Here is a 14,375-nt window from a genome sequence, read left to right as displayed (position 1 = left end):
CACCGTCCTGCCCAGCCGTGCCCTGGGGCTGCCTGGCCACGTGCCCGGCCCACGGGTGCCCGGTGATGTGGGCTCTGCCAGGCTGCTTGTGCCTGGCCCCACGGGGATGGTGCTGGCCGGGCCCATGGAGCTGCTTCTGTGTGGCCCCGTGGGGCATCTCCTCGTCACCTCCATCGGGCTCCTGCTCCGCAGGAACAGGCCATCCCCATGGGCCAAAAGACAAGCTGGCGGGGAAGAGGACTGGCCTGCCTGTACAGAGAGCTTTGGCTGAAAGTCAGGGAAAACAGAGAGTTTCTGACCTTGGGAAGAAGGGCAGGACACTCGGGAGGACCACAAAGATGCCGTGAAATTATGCAGGCGGGAAATCAGAAGGGCCAAAGCTGTGAGCCAAAGCTCATGGCTTGGACAGGCGTACTCTACTCTGGGTTAAAAGCTGGCTGGCTGGCTGAGCCCAAAGAGTGGTGGGGAATGGAGTCACATCCCGCTGGCGGTCGGTCACACCGGCTGCTCCCCAGGGCTTCCTGCTGGGGCCGGTTCTGTTTAATATTGATCAACACCCTGGCCGAGGCGATGGAGTGCTCCCTCAGTCAGTTTGCTGATGACACCAAGCTGGGGGAGAGTGTTGATCTGCTTGAAGGTACGAAGGCTCCGCAGAGGGCTCTGGGCAGGCTGGATCGATGGGCCGAGCGAGGCCAATTGTTTGAGGTCCAACACGGCTCAGTGCTGGGTCCTGCACTTTGAGGTTCAGAGCCAAACCGGGTGGGATCACAGGGGCAGTGCAGCAGTTGGAGGCACTGGAGGAGGCAGCCTGCAGATAGGCCCCCAGACTCACTGCTGAGCAGAAGTGGAAGTCCCAAACCTCATCACAGCCATGCAGGACCCCAGGAAAGAGGCCGGGTACAGCACCCACTCCCACCCCGAGCAGCACCAGTGCTGCTGCTCCCCCAGCACCATTCCCTCCCTGCTCCCCGGCTGCTCCCCAGCTGCTGCGTGGGGGACCCACAGGGGTGTGCGGGGGACAGCAGCCCCCTTGAGCAGGAACGCCTCTCAAGGTTATGTCTCGAGGCTGAGAGATCCCGTACCTGACACCAGGCGCCGAATGGCGGGTAAGCAATGGGTTTTGCATGCACGCACTGTTTAAGATGCGCACAGGAAGCTGATACGAAAATCTGTGCATCCCATCCACGCGTGAAGCATAAGAAATAGTAGAGCGTTGACCGCCGATCCATCTGTGCTTCTTAAATGTTTTAGATACCTACAGATACTGATTAGAATTCAGTCAACTAACGCCTAGACCAGCTCTGGCTGAGTGACCTCGGACTCCTCTTCTGCGACAGCGATGGCGGCTTGTGGAGTGGCTGGAAGAAAACGGGCATATTATGAGCAATCCAGACCGAATAACCTGGTTGTAATAACAGGCTGCAGCCCTAACAAGCTGCAGGTGTTATGAAGGACTTATGCAAGGCCAAGGGAGATAAAGAAACTGTGTATTCACAGAGAGATAAGAGAATAGGACAGAAAGATGAGGAAAAAACGGGATGCTTGCACAAGGGGGGAGCAGCGTGTGGGCACCACACCGGGACCAGTCATAAGGGAGGTGGAAGTGTGTGAACGGGTAGTTTTAACCGATCACTTTTTAAATAACAAAGCCTATGTAGCGTGTGTATCGTTTGCTGAGAGTATAAATTGCTGTAAGCCTTTTAATAAAGTGGCACTAACTTGATCACATTGGTTGTATAGGTTGTGTCTGAGCCTTCTGTGCCAACAAGTGGTGCCTGAACAGGGACCCTCTCGTTCATGCTTCCAGGAGCAAAGAGGTGGCTCAGAGGGGGCATAAGAAGCCAGTGTAGCAGGCGCTGCCCCTGTGCCTGGGAAGACACATGAGCACAACCGTTGGAATCTCGCCCTGATCAGGTGAGCGGTCAGGGAGGAGATGGGGTCCATGCTGAGCAAAGAGGAAGCAGCAGTGTGAAGCTCCTCCAACATATCCTCTCTAAGAGAGGGTTATCTTATGATGAGGGAAGCCTGAAGAGGTTGCTGTCATGGGGTCGGCAGTGAGGACTGATCCCCTCAGTGAGTGCAGCCTTTGAACTAGACACTTGGGAAAAGATTGGCGCAGCACTGTGGGAGGACATTAGTTCAGGCTCTAAAGACAGTGGGAAGCTGTCCACAGTGTGGAGGCTGATCCTAGAGACTCTGAAAGAGACGAAAGCAGAACGACAAACTACCACATCTGTTTTTGCTGCCCTGTCAGCAGAAGTTGAAGGCGCTAGAGCAAAAGACTCTGCTACTGCTATGACATTCTTGGGATCCTTGTTCCCAAAAGCCAAAAGAAGGGACAGGGATACATCACGTGTAGCAGTAGTGCGGCTAAAGGGCCAAGAGCCAAAGGAAACGAATCTTCAACCACTTGAATCTCCCGGTCCAAGTTCAAGAGAGCAATCCCTGGAATGTACGTATAACGTCTCGACAGAGGACAGCTTCTATCCACCTCTGCCTCCATCCACGCCTCCGTCACTCCAATCGGCATCTGCAGAACGTCGCTGTGGTTTGGAGAATGTGCAGCTGCAAGATCTCATGAAAAATTGGAGCAACTTGAGATGTGGGTGCGAGAATCGGCGCAGCCTGCTCCTACAGCACCGCCACTATCTCCTTTTTCTACTAATCCTTTTTTACAGGGTGGAGGTGGGGAGGGCAGCTCTGAGGAGACATTAACGGCAGGACCGTTACCACCACTGGTTCCAATGGGAGGCGTGGGGGGTAATTGTAATCCAACACATCGATGGCGGGCAGTCATTTGGGATGCAATTATAGAGGGGCAATTTGGGCAATTTGGGCCGATGGCATTTCCTGTGATAGTAACACCACAGGGTAACGAGTGGGAACCCTTAGATTGGAAGGTAATTAAAGAAGCGAAATTAGCAGTAACACAATATGGGTTAAAATCTCCATATACTAACTCAATAATTCAGCATATTTTCACGGCAGATTTATTAACTCGGTATGATGTGCGTATGGTTGCACAAGCTTTGGTAATGGCTTCTCAGCAGATACAGTTTTTTCAACGCTGGCAAGCAGCCTGTGACACTGCCGCGGCCACGCCTCGTCAGCAAGGGGATCCACTGTTTGGAGTGAATGCCCAAACGCCGATAGGCGCCGGCCCCTTTGCTAACCCTGAAGTGGCAAGTGGGATTCTGACCCGAGGTGTTACGATTAATGCAGGAACTAGCTCTGAAAATGATTTTTGCCCTCCATGATGACAAAATAGCTCCAGCATTTACGGGGATAAACCAGGGACCTACAGAATCTTATCCAAAATTTATAGACAGACTGCATGCTGCTCTCATGAGTAATCCTGATCTGAATGAGGATATGAAAGTAAAGTTTCTTGATATGCTTACTTATGATAATGCTAAGAAAGCTTTAAGCCTCCTGCCGTGTGGGTCATCAGCTGCCCAGCTGTTGGAGGTGACAGAAAGAATGATTGATCAGGAAAAAACTGCCTTTATGGCTGCCACGGTAGGAGCTGCAGTGAAGCCGCTTGTGCAAGGAAAAAATAATAACAGGAAGCAAGATAGAAGACGTTTTAATTGTGGCAGGATGGGACATATTAAATCACAATGTCATGTTCCAGGCACACAGCAAAAGAAATGGTGTGTGCAGTGTCGGAAAGATAATCATAACACCAGTGATTGTCGGAAAAAGGGAAACGAGACACAGAGCGCGTCTCGGCCTCGCGCTACGACACAAGTCCAGGGTGCTTGGACCGCTGCTCCGCCGCCACCTCCAGAAGCGCCGGAGTGGACCTGGCAACAGCAGTAGCTATTACTTTTACCGACACCACAGTTCAATTGATTGATTCAAATCTTGTGGGACCTTTGGGACATGGTTTAAGCGCCTTATTAATCAGATGTTCTTCAGTATCTAGGAAAGGTATTTTTGTAGTCCCAGGTCTTATTGATGCTGATTTTGAGGGACGGATTAAAATAATGGTTTACAAACTAACTCCCCCTGTAACTATTAAGGAGGGATCAAAAATTGCTCAATTAATTCGTTTTGAAGCAAAAGTGCCTAATGCAGAACAAAAGAAAAGGGATGTAGAAGGTTTTGGATCCACCGGTCAGCCCGATGTTTTGCTAGCCATGGACTTCAGTCGGGGAAAACTAGAGGAACCAACGGAACTGAGACACCCAAGTGGACAAGTGTGCAAATTGCAGACGATTATAGACACCGGAGCTGATGTAACGATTGTACCTTTTTTTAAGTGGCCTAGGCAGTGGCCTCTAATACCAGCGGCTACCAGCATTGTAGGGGTTGGTGGGACTCACGCTACCTTTATCAGTAGAGACGTAATTGCATTTGTTTTCTGATGGTAGGGTAGTAACTACATGTCCCTATGCAATACATCTGCCGGTGGCACTAATTGGAAGAGATCTGCTCAGTCAGGTGGGAGCTCGGCTCCTTATTTTGCCTTTTTAGGAGTGGCCGCTGTTGAGCAGCCGATTCTAAAAATCAGCTGGAAAACTGATGGTCCAATTTGGATTGATCAGTGGCTGCTAAAGCAAGACCGGCTGCAGATTGTTAATAATTTGGTGCAGGAACAATTAGATGCTGGACGCATCGTGCCTTCAACTAGTCCATGGAACACCTCAGTTTTACAATCCCAAAGAAATCTAGGAAAAGGCGTCTGTTACATGACTCACGAGCAATCAATGCTGTTATGTGTGATATGGGCGCCTTACAACCCGGGCTACCCTCTCCAGTTATGTTACCAGAGGACTGGGATTTGGTGATTATCAATTTGAAAGACTGTTTCTTTACAATTCCTTTACATCCACAGGACACTGAAAGGTTTGCTTTTACAGTGCCATCGATAAATAAAGCAGAGCCAGTGAAAAGATATCACCGGGTGGTGCTGCCGCAGGGAATGAAAAACTCACCTATGATGTGTCAATTGTTTGTTGTCTGGGCTTTAGAACCTATTCGTAAGCAGTATCCTCATTTACTTATTTATCATTACATGGATGATATTTTGGTTGTAGGAAAACAACTGGATTCTGAGACGATTTTATGTCAGCTCACGCATAGTCTTGGAAAAAGGGGGTTGAAGATAGCCCCAGAGAAAATTCAAAAGAAAGGGCCGTGGTTGTACCTGGGTTGGATCATTACAAATGGAATGATTCGACCTCAGAAAGTGAAAATTAACACAGCAATAGAAACATTGTCTGATGTGCAAAAATTAATGGGAGATATCCAGTGGGTTCGTAATATCTGCGGAATTACGAACGATGATCTGAAACCATTGATGCCGCTCCTGGGAACATCTGCACAGGCTCAGGAGCACCGTCAATTGAATGAGGATCAGCAACAGGCGTTGCAGGTGATCACCAATAAGATAGTAACAACTTATGCTCACAGACGACTAGATGACCAAGCTCTTTCGTTTATGATAATTAACTCAGGAGGTGAGCGAGAACACCCATTAGGGGTTATTATCCAGATGGGAGAAGGGAGACTGCATTTATGAATTTTGGAATGGGTTTTTCTCCCTTTCCAGCCCAGAAAGACAGTGGTTACATGCCCAGAATTGTTTTCACAGCTTATGATCAAAGGCAGGCAGCGAATTGTAGATATCTCAGACCTTGAACCGACAGTTATATAAGTACCTGTGTCTCAACTGTATTTGAACTGACTGTTGTCTGCTTCAACCGAATTTCAATTAGCAGCTGCTGATTTTTTGGGAACTCTTACAAACAGTTACCCTTCGGACAAACTTTTGCCATTGATATCTCATCAGCGCATTGAACATTTGCCTTTGCGATCGGAGGTTCCTGTAAAAGGGATAAATGTTTTTCACTGATGCTGGACGAAAATCTCAGAGAGCTGCAGTCACCTGGAAAGTAGGAGAAACTTGGGAACATAAACTACTCCCTGGGGTGACTGGAGACTCTTTAGAGACTTTAGAACTCCGAGCTGTTATTTGGGCATTTCGACACTGGTTTCAAGAACCTGTTAATGTAGTATCAGACTCATTATATGTTGTGGGTACGGTACAGTGTTTGGAACATAGTATGGTGAAACCTGTGTGAAATCCTGTATTGTATACTCTGTTGTTACAATTGTTAATGCTTTTGAACCAACGTCGGGATGAATATTTTATTGTGCATATTTGCAGTCATCAGAAATGCGGAGGTCTCGCATTAGGTAACACTCGGGCTGATCAGCTTATCACTCCAGCCTGGACAGGTCCTGTTGTTAAAACCTTTGAACAAGCTAGATTATTACATTAATATTTTCACCAATCAGCAGAAGTGTTGGCCAGGCAATTTCACATTCCTGTGGCTGATGCTAGAGAAATTGTACAGTCCTGCCCTGATTGTCAGAAGGCAGGAGCTGGCCTTGGTTTGGGGGTGAACCCTTGGGGACTTTGACCTCTACAGCTTTGGCAGATGGATGTAACTCATATCCCAGAATTTGGTGGGCTTAAATATGTGCATGTTTCAATTGATACTTTTTCCCTAGCACTCTGGGCAACGGTGCAAGCTGCTGAAACAGCATGGCATGTAATTAAACATATGCATGCTGCCATTATGGCACTTGGAGTGTCTGCACAAATAAAAACTGATAATGGCCTGGCCTACACTTCTCGGAACTTTACTCATTTTTGTCAGCTTTGGGGTATACGTCATGTCACAGGCATACCGCACTCCCCCCCGGGACAGGCCATTGTGGAACGAGCGCATCAAACACTGAAAGCGCTTTTGCAAAAACAAAAAGGGGGAGAGGTAATGGGTCCAGCAGAGCGTCTTGCAAAAGCGATATACGTATTGAACTATTTACGGTTTACAGGTGATAGAAAGGAACCGCCAGTAATAATACATAGTTTGGGTTTGAGATCTGGGGTAAACCAGTGTGGAAATAGTGTTTTTGTTCAATACACAGATGTCGCTATAGGAGAATGGAAGGGACCTGCGGAACTAAAAATGATGGGGCGAGGATATGCTTGTGTTGTTACAGATACCAGTGTTAGATAGATTCCGAGTAGCTGGGTGCGGCCCTGGAAAGGAGATCTTAAGAATAATGAAATAGAGGATCAGGTTGAAGTAGAGGATCAGGTTGAAGTAGAGGATCAGGTTTAATTTTTTATGTTTTACAGGGCATGGGTCAATATCGACGGTAGCCTTACATCCTGAGGCACTTCGATGACACCAGCATCAACTGAACTTGGTCTTGACCCCATGTGAGCACAGCTGCTCAGCTCAGAACAGATCAAGAAAAACGACACAGCTTGTAGAGAGCATGGTCTGAACTGTCAACCTTGGGTTTTAATACATTGCACATGGTGTGACAAGAAAACTTGGAGAGTCGCACGTGCATGTGATGGGGATAGTGTGTTTAAATGTCACTCATGTAATGATCGGGTTGTGTTTTGTTCTGAAGTGAGCGGGTTGTCTGACCTTGTAGGTTTGTTAGCATATTGGCAATCTGCTGCTAATATAGAAAGACAAGTGTGAATACTTAGAGAATAACAGTAGTTTTCTTGAGGTTTTAAGCTTAATTAAGGACCTTGGGTGAAGGGTTTTTAGCAGAAATTAGTTTCAGGCCTCTAAGATGCTTAGCTTTGCAGTGTATTAATCAGAATAATAAGATAGTTGACAGGATTTGTAGAATTAGACTAAACATTCCTCGAAGCTTGCAGGTGCATTGGAGCAGTTGGAAAAAGGAGGTAAAATGATGGCAACACCTCAAACGCGGAGCATAGTTATGTTGATTTGTTTTCTACCAGGTAGTGAGGGGATTTTTGACATTTTACCTAGAACAAATATTTGAGTAACATGGGCAAATACAGCTGGGGTAACAGGTTTTTGCCTGAGCTTGCAACAGCATGTTACTGAAGGACATGATCCTTTTTCTGACTGGCTCAGTAGCCTCAGGCTAAGGGGATGGTTGCAGATTGCAGTTAAAGGAGCATTGGTAGTGTTAATAGTGTTCTTGATTTTGATATTGTTACTACCTTGTTTGTTTCAATGTTTGCAATGCATAATGAATGGGTCAATTAAACGGATGTCCAAGAATGGGGTCTGGATTGCTCAAAAACAAAAAGGGGGAATTGTGGAGTGGCTGGAAGAAAACGGGCATATTATGAGCAATCCAGACCGAATAACTTGGTTGTAATAACAGGCTGCAGCCCTAACAAGCTGCAGGTGTTATGAAGGACTTATGCAAGGCCAAGGGAGATAAAGAAACTGTGTATTCACAGAGAGGTAAGAGAATAGGACAGAAAGATGAGGAAAAAACGGGATGCTTGCACAAGGGGGGAGCAGCGTGTGGGCACCACACCGGGACCAGTCATAGGGGAAGTGGAAGCGTGTGAACGAGTAGTTTTAACCGATCATTTTTAAATAACAAAGCATGCACAGCCTGTGTATATTTAGCTGGGGGTATAAATTGGTGTGGATCTATTAATAGCACCTGTACAGTATATATTGCTGTGTATCCCTTGAATAAAGTGGCACTAACTTGATCACATTGGTTGTATAGGTTGTGTCCGAGCCTTCTGCACCAACGCTCCTAAGCTCCAGTCTCATCTCTTCTGCTCTCCTCCACTCCAATCCCGTCTCCTCCACTCTCTTTGCTCTCCTCTGCTCTCCTCCACTCGCCTCATCTCCTCCGCTCTCCTCCACTCCAATCTCATCTCTTCCGCTCTCCTCCACTCTCCTCCACTCTCCACCGCCCTCATCTGCTCTCCTCCGCTCTCCTCCACTACAATCTCATCTCCTGCATTCAAATCTCATCTCCTCTGCTCTCCACCGCTCCAAACTCATTTCCTCCACGCAAATCTCATCTCCTCCCATCCAAACTCATCTCCTCCGCCCTCCTCCGCTTCAATCTCATCTCCTCCACTCAAATCTTATCTCCTCTGCTCTCCACCACTCCAATCTCATCTCCTCCATGCAAATCTCATCTCCTCCGCTCTCCACCGCTCCAATCTCATCTCCTCCGCTCAAATCTCATCTCCTCCGCTCAAATCTCCTCCACTCAAATCTCATCTGGTCCACTCTCCTCTGCTCCAAACTCATCTCATCCACTCAAATCTCATCTCCTCCACTCTCCTCCGCTCAAAACTCATCTCCTCCATGAAAATCTCATCTCCTTCACTCTCCTCCACTCCAAACTCATCTCCGAGCAAATATTATCTCTTCCACTCTTCTATAGCTGCAAACTCATCTCCTCCACGCAAATCTCATCTCTTCCACTCCAAACTCATCTCCTGTGTGCCAATCTCATCTCCTCCACTCTCCTACGCTCCAAACTCATCTCCTGTGTGCCAATCTCATCTCCTCCACTCTCCTACGCTCCAAACTCATCTCCTGTGTGCCAATCTCATCTCTTCCAATGCAAACTCATTTCCTCCACTCTCCTTAGCTCCAATCCCATCTCCTCCACTCTCCTCTGATCTCCTCTGTTCTCCTCCACTCCAGTCTCAGCTCCTCTGCTCTTGTCCGCTCCAATCTCTTCTCTTCCGCTCTCCTCCACTCTCCTCCGCTCTCCACTGCCCTCATCTGCTGTCCTCTGCTCTTCTCCACTCCAATCTCATCTCCTCTGTGCAAATCTCATCTCCTCCGCTCTCCACCGCTCCAAACTCATCTCCTCCACGCAAATCTCATCTCCTATGATCCAAACTCATTTCCTCCGCGTAAATCTCATCTCCTCCGCTCTCCTCTGCTCCAATCTCATCTCCTCCACTCAAATCTCATCTCTGCTCTCCACTGCTCCAATCTCATCTCCTCCACTCCAATCTCATCTCCTCCACTCAAATCTCTTCTGGTCTGCTCTCCTCTGGTCCAAAATCATCTCCTCCATGAAAATCTCATCTCTACGCTCTCCTCCACTCTAAACTCATCTCCTCTGCGCAAATCTCATCTCTGCTCTCCTCCACTCCAAACTCATCTCCTCCACTCAAATCTCATCTCCTCCACTCTCCTCTGCTCAAAACTCATCTCCTCCATGAAAATCTCATCTCCTTCACTCTCCTCCACTCCAAACTCATCTCCGAGCAAATATTATCTCTTCCACTCTCCTATAGCTGCAAACTCATCTCCTCCATGCAAATCTCATCTCTTCCACTCCAAACTCATCTCCTGTGTGCCAATCTCATCTCCTCCACTCTCCTACGCTCCAAACTCATCTCCTGTGTGCCAATCTCATCTCTTCCAATGCAAACTCATTTCCTCCACTCTCCTTAGCTCCAATCTCATCTCCTCTGCTCTCCTCTGCTACAATCTCATTTGTTTTGCTCAAATCTAATTTCCTCCACTCTCCTCCTCTCCAATCTCATCTCCTCCACTAAATCTCATCTCCTCCACTCTCCTCTGCTCCAAACTCATCTCCTCCACGCAAATCTCACCTCCTCCGCTCTCCTTCACTCCAAACTCATCTTCTCTGCACAAATATTATCTCCTCTGCTCTCCTTAGCTCCATTCTCATCTCCTCCAAGCAAATCTCATCTCTTCCATTCCAAACTCATCTCCTCTATGCAAATCTCACCTCCTCCGCTCTCCTCCACTCCAATCTCATCTCCTCCACTCAAATCTCATCTCCTTTGCTCTTCTCCTCCGCAAACTCATCTCCTCCACACGTCTCGTCTCCTCCACTCTCCTCTGCTCCAAACTCATCTCCTCTGCACGAATCTCATCTCCTCCGCTCAAATCTCATCTCTGTCGCTCTTCTCTGCTCCAAACTCATCTCCTCCAAGCAAATCTCATCTCCTCCACTCTCCTCCGTTGAAATCTCAACTCCTGTGCTCCAGTCTCATCTCCCCATGCAAATCTCATCTCCTCCATGCAAATCTCATCTCCTCCGCTCTCCTTCACTCCAAACTCATCTCCTCCACGCAAATCTCATCTCCTCCACTCTAATCTCAACTCCTCCGGTCTCCTCCGCTCCAAACTCATCTCCTCCGTGCAAATCTCATCTCTTCCACTCCAAACGTATCTCCTCCATGCAAATCTTATCTTCTCTGCTCCAGTCTTAACTCCTCTGCTCTCTATAGGGGAATTTTTAAAGGACTGAGGACATATGTTACCATTGTCTGGGTTGGACAACCCAGGCCTGTTGGTTGAAGCTGCAGAGCAACTTTAAATTGTCCCTGGAACAAGCAATGTGAGAAAGAAAACAGGCTATGCACGAACAAAAAGCCAGGTGCAGAGCAAGTCCTGGGAACTGCGAAATCAGCACACTCTCATCAGCACACTCCGATCAGGCGCCTTCAGCATGCTCACTAATCAGTGACACAAACACCTGCATGGCCAGAGACTTTTATCCAATCACCTGTGTGTAAAGTCGTGTGAGCAGTTGGTTTAAGTTATAAATATGACCTGTTTGTTTAATAAGGTGAGCACGGCATGTAGCCATATTGGTGTGATTGTCGTGACTTGGCCAACTCTCCACGGGGGACCCTCATCGAGACTAAACCCTAAGACTTAACCCTAAGACTTAACCTTAAGACTTAACATTAAGACTTAACCCTAAGACTGAACCCAAAGGCCTAACCCAAAGACCTACCCCTTAACACTTAACCCTGAGACTTAACCTTAAGACTTAACCCTAAGACTTAAACCTAAGACTTATCCCTAAGACTTAGCCTTAAGACTTAACCATAAGACCTAACCCTAAGACTTATTCCTAAGACTTAGCATTAAGTCTTAACCCTAAGAGTTATACCTACTCTGACACAGTATATGATATGGTTATCTGATTTTTATGAGCTATGTGTAGTAGCCTTGATTGGAAACCTTAATCGGAGAATTGCTGTTAACTAGGAGCAGTTGGCTGGAGAAAATAATTGCGCCAATTCTGTGACTCAGGCAAGGTATCCCAGGGACAACTGTTTACAACTGAAGGAGATGGCTATTACAGCAGTCAGGATACCGGAGTCTTGCCTCAGTCTTGCAGGGTCCTAGAGAGTCACTAACTTTAATACTAACTTTATTGATCGGCTTCAGAATACTTTGCAACAACAAGTCGAGCATGAGGAAGCTCAAGGGTTGCTTTTAAAACCACTAGCTATGATAATGCCAATGAAAATTGTAAACGGGCAACTTTCACAATCGCAACCCCAACATGTGTCAAATGAGTATAACACAGAACACACAGCAGACTGTAACTCTCGGGCTGAGTTCTCGAATATAACATAACACATTTTTTTTGTTTGCTTCTCTAATCTCTTCTGTAAGAATAGTACACATTCTTAACTTGCTTAGTAAATTAGGCTGCTAGCTTACTAAAGAAAATAATACTACAAATACTATTTCTTGTTTTCTGGCTTATTAACAGATGTTGATTATGTCAGTCATATGTTGCTACAGAACCGAGTTGCTATCAATTTTTATTATTAACACAGGGATACAAGTGTGAAGACTTTGATAGGATGTGTTATGTGAATCTGAGTGACCACTCTGAGTTAATTCACAAAAGCATACAAAACTTAAACCCAAAAATCTGCAGCAGAGCCAGGGGCAGGATGCCTTTAGTCTCTTTCTCACAGATGGGAAACTTTGGGCCATGACTCAAAAGTATTACAGGATTTATTATAATTATTTTAACCACCTTATTGATGTTTGCCTTATGTCTCCCATGCCTTATTTCCTGTATTCAGCGTTTAGTTGATTGTAACATAAATCAGGTCATGGTCACCCAGCTACACACAACCTTTGCCTCATCACAGTTAACAAGCAAAAAAGAGGAAGACAGAGAATTATTTGACCTAACAAGAGATGAGAGAACAGCTAGGTGTTGTGAAGGAGAGTAAGAAAGATGAACATGGTTATCTAGTGATAAATAGGTGTCTGTATGCTTATAGTGATACATAACTATGTAACTACGTGAATGAATTCTGCCCTGAGCCTGGTGATACATGCAGCTGTGGTTTGTGTCCAGGCTCAGAGATGTAAATATGGGCTTCTATGTTACGGTGAAGTGTCTCTGGTTGCATGTAGTCAAAAAAAAAAGAGGAAAATTAAGGGAATGACCCAAGAGGTACGTTCAGCGAAATCATGTTATGTTTTGAACTTTTTGAAAATGTCTGTCAACAATGCGATGCCTCACATTGCGCAACACTTTGTGTCAATTGGTGACAAACAGCAAAAGCACATAGGCATCTTACTACGTATGAAAGACCCTCATACCAGGCATTAGTCCAGACCGATGAATTGTTAACTTGGGGGAGAGGTTATGCTTGTGTTTCTACAGATGAAGGTCCGCGATGGATACCCGCTCGCTGTGTGCGGCCTGAGCTTAACGTGCCGGACCGTGGGACCGCTGCTGCCACCGGTCAACCCAACAACTGATGTGTGGTCTCCTTACTGAACCAGTTCTTGTTTGGTGTGCACTTCCTTGAAACTGACCTGCAGACATTGTTGCAAAAAAGTGAATGTATGTGAGGAATGAAGAATCTTACTGAAAGCCTTGATATTTGAGATAATTGATTACCTCTGTATAATGTTAATCCAAAATAAGTTGATATTGTTTACACTTTGAATTCAATAGCTGTTTTTATGTAGATGCTAGTGTAACAGAAGGCTATGATAGGAACATATAACAGCGGTTCTTCTCTTATCCAGAGCAACAGCAGGGAAAACATTAAAGAGTTAAATCTTTTTTTTTAGTTAAAATTTAGATTAATTAATTAATCTAAATTAGTTAAATCTTGTTTGTTAGGCAGTTAAGAATGTGAGTCAAATTTACCACTATTACATACAAAACAGAACAACTATTAGCCTTTTGTTGTTGGCTCAAGGACATGGCTGTGAGGATATTGATGGCATGTGCTGCATGAATCTCTCCGACCATTCAGAATCGGTTCATGCCAGTATTCAACAGCTTAAAGCTGGAGTCTTTAAACTTTCACAAGACGATAGCTGGGATTGGTTGGATAAACTTTTTGGAGGATGGGGGTTGTCGCGATGGTTAAGGAGTTTAGTGAAGACAATTGTTTATGCCTTGGCCGTTTTTGTCTTCTTGTTACTCTTTTTGCCCTGTTTGTTGCAGTGCCTACAAAAGTGGGTAGCACGCTCTATGAAGAAAGTTTTTTGTGCAACAGGAAGGGGGAGATGTGGGACAAGGCCTGAGGAGCAAGTCTCCAAATACTGTCCAACTGATAAGCAGGGATGTGCTGGAACTTGTAAGCCACAAACCCTGGGAGGACAAGGAGGGTAATAGATAACTACCGACAGAATGTTGACTGAGGAGTCATACCGAGATACGATGTTGAAATGAGGAACAGATGGTGCCAAAGGAGAAGTAACAAGTTGCACAACGAAGGCTTAAATGCTATTGTGGAAACTCACTTAAACTGTCCTTGTTTGTTGTTACCC

The 14,375-nt window shown here is 46.1% G+C and overlaps 3 long non-coding RNA genes across 3 annotated transcripts in view; 2 read left to right on the top strand and 1 right to left on the bottom strand.

Moving 5' to 3' along the window:
* Positions 1-299: 299 nt before the first annotated feature.
* On the top strand, positions 300-1,723 carry LOC130145020 (uncharacterized). Its single transcript, XR_008820346.1, has 2 exons — positions 300-1,106; positions 1,252-1,723. It is a non-coding gene; the product is annotated as an uncharacterized LOC130145020 (long non-coding RNA).
* Positions 1,724-1,929: 206 nt separating this feature from the next.
* Positions 1,930-8,524, top strand: LOC130145021 (uncharacterized). The gene is made up of 2 exons (XR_008820347.1): positions 1,930-2,602; positions 7,157-8,524. It is a non-coding gene; the product is annotated as an uncharacterized LOC130145021 (long non-coding RNA).
* Positions 8,525-10,183: 1,659 nt separating this feature from the next.
* Positions 10,184-14,375, bottom strand: part of LOC130144912 (uncharacterized) — a 38,585-nt gene continuing 34,393 nt past the window's right edge. The window contains exon 4 of the long non-coding RNA XR_008820284.1: positions 10,184-13,406. This is a non-coding gene — a long non-coding RNA (uncharacterized LOC130144912). The remainder of the gene's footprint in view (positions 13,407-14,375) is intronic.

Source organism: Falco biarmicus, chromosome 2 (genome assembly GCF_023638135.1).
Source record: "Falco biarmicus isolate bFalBia1 chromosome 2, bFalBia1.pri, whole genome shotgun sequence".
NCBI lineage: Eukaryota > Metazoa > Chordata > Aves > Falconiformes > Falconidae > Falco > Falco biarmicus.
Note: the sequence above shows the minus strand (reverse complement) of the source record. Positions and strands in the feature narration are given on the sequence as shown.